The 2,500-nt window shown below is 38.4% G+C and overlaps 1 protein-coding gene across 7 annotated transcripts in view; it reads left to right on the top strand.

Moving 5' to 3' along the window:
* LOC138045493 (uncharacterized) overlaps positions 1–2,500 on the top strand; it is a 22,261-nt gene that overhangs the window by 13,128 nt on the left and 6,633 nt on the right. Inside the window, exon 1 of one of the 7 annotated variants that reach the window (XM_068892018.1) lies at positions 1,046–1,159. The exons of the other annotated variants lie outside the window; for them this stretch is intronic. The gene's annotated coding sequence lies outside the window, so the exon portion shown is untranslated. Of the gene's footprint in view, positions 1–1,045; positions 1,160–2,500 lie in introns of those variants that run through there. 7 annotated transcript variants of the gene reach the window in all.

Below are 2,500 nucleotides of genomic sequence, written 5' to 3'. Positions count from 1 at the left end.
TCTCACTGAAAACGCTGCTACGCATCGTTTCCTTAATAGGCATCCACAACGACTCATTGATGGCATATACAAATGATTCAACTAAATTTTGTCTGCATTGCAGATGAACTCGGTAAAAATTGTAGATAAGCAGAAAGCAGTCAAACTGTGTTGTTGTGTGTTTTTATGGTTCCTTTAAATGTCGCGTGCTTTTTATAAAGCGCAAATGAGGGTGACATGATAGTGCCATAGCGCTCACGAGTATAACGGGCACCGACGCGTTTAATTCTCTTGCGAAATGCTAATGATCTATGTCTAAGCCATTTCTCATTTTCTGCTTGACAAGGAGAGAAAATCTAATGTTTTGCGAAGGCTTGAAAATGCCCAGATATTCCGAAATCGGCAAGTCCTGCGTCACACTTGTTCTTAGGAAAAGAAAACGCTACAAATATCAGCTCTGTAATCTACGCACAGTCAACTCCCGAATGCATTTTAAAGGTCTATGGTCATAACGCGCAAAAGTGATGTGGTTATATACAGCAGTAAATCGAACTCCAGAGGCTGAAATGGCCTGTGGACAGAAAGATACAGGTTACTTTACCTACAAAAGAAGATTTAAAACTCATGCAAAACAATCTTTAAAACTCAACTATAAAAGGCGTGGTGTCTTAGCAACATGCAGATTATATGTCAGAATCAACCGTGCACAAAGAGCTACGTGATAATTTGTTAAAAAAAAAAAAACCCTAACGGCAATGTTTCCGTGACACGGTGGTACGACGTTATGTGTTCTTTTGTTTTTTTAAATCTCCAGTCATTTTTCTCACCATGTACACATGTTTTAAGGCCTCCGTCTCTGAGTTGCTCTTTGTTTATCGTCCTATCTTTGAATTACTGATCAGTTGTGCTTCAATGATTTCGAACAAAAACAGTGGCTTAAAGCGACACCTTTTATAATGCGTCCTCGTGTTTAAAGCAAATTTCCATGCTCCACTCAGACCACTCATGCTCACTGACACGTGCAGCAAGACATTTTTTTTTAGAAACCAGCATTTGTTCGTTATTTTGCAATCGCTCCACCTAGGGTACACAGATGAATAAAGCTCTTTTCGTAGAATCGTTTAATATGTTCTAGTCAGAGAAGCATTTAATCATTTCAGGAACTAAAAGCATTCAACAGGTATACTTATCTGAATTTCAGTTGTTTCGCACAGTCGCGTCGTCTGTCCTTTTTAATTATGCAGAATGATCTAAATTACTCATATTTTACTGCTCCACTTAGCACGAGAAGGGTGTGCTAACCAAGTATGTCGGTGTATTCTTCGCATTCTTGTCCACAGGAAAAAGAGAGAAGGGCGACCGGATTTCCTATCACGACTGCGTTGGTTTGACGAATTACCTTTTCGACCAAGCAACACTGAAAGAATCCAGAAAAAAAAACCAAATATATATATAACAATGCACTTTCTTTGCTTGATTCCTCAAAGACCGCGATTCAATTGTCAGCGTCAAGAGAGACCACCACTAACCAGTTGCCAAATTCTTCCAGTTTGCTTAAAGGGGCTAGGTCACGCTATTTTAGGTAATTTTGTTTAATTTTGTCAATTATGAGCCTTAAACGTCAAATTGGCAGAGCAACAGTCTTTCATTTTCAAAATCAGGGCCACATAACAATTGAGAATGATTTTCCAGCTTTGTAAATGACATTTTAATATAGACTGATGTAATTTTGAAAAACGGTGGGCCGACGTTTTTCAAATTCAATCCATTTCAATCCTCTCCAGTTTTGTCCATCCATGTTCCTTCTTGGCTTCCCTGCGTTTTGTTAGAGATCTTCTATAGTTTTGAACAGTTATTTTGATATTTTAGTTAATTCTATGACCATTCGATCAATGCTGAAATTGCCTAAAATTGCGTGACCTAGCCCCTTTAAGTGATCTCTTATCTCTCTCAACCACGAGTTTGCTAATACATTTCCTGTGAAGGAACGTTATATGGTTAACCTCGTATTTCCTTTTCAAGATGTACGTGCCCAATCTAGTTTTCCTTTTTTTGACCCGAGTTGGTTGGTATTATAGTTTATTTTTCGCATGGGTCGTCTTCCTAAGTCTTTTACAGATCGTTGTAGAGATCAGTATTCAAATTTTCGCCTGTGTTCAGTGCTGTCAGCTTGAGCGGAAGACACGCTTAACATTATTTGAACCTCGATCTTCGATCCGACGGTGAATTCGCTGTTCGTGATTCCTTGATTCCTTGCAATGTCATGTAGTCCAAGAAATTATTTCTCCACTTTCCAGAAATGATAATAGACTGACTCTGTTCATTCTAGCCATTAAAAGCCCTCCGGCCTTCGAGGAATCACAATTCAACAATTGCGGTACTCCTCGCTGCCACTCTAAGAGAAAATGGTTTAATGGCGATTTTCGTTTCCACTCGATTACATGTTTCGAAGAGCAAGTCATACATAAATAATCATAAAAAATTAAATTCTTATAAACATAGCTTATTTTTCCAAGGAAAA

This window comes from Montipora capricornis, chromosome 4, assembly GCF_036669925.1.
Source record: "Montipora capricornis isolate CH-2021 chromosome 4, ASM3666992v2, whole genome shotgun sequence".
Classification (NCBI taxonomy): Eukaryota; Metazoa; Cnidaria; class Anthozoa; order Scleractinia; family Acroporidae; genus Montipora; species Montipora capricornis.
This window is presented reverse-complemented; position numbering and strand designations above follow the sequence as displayed.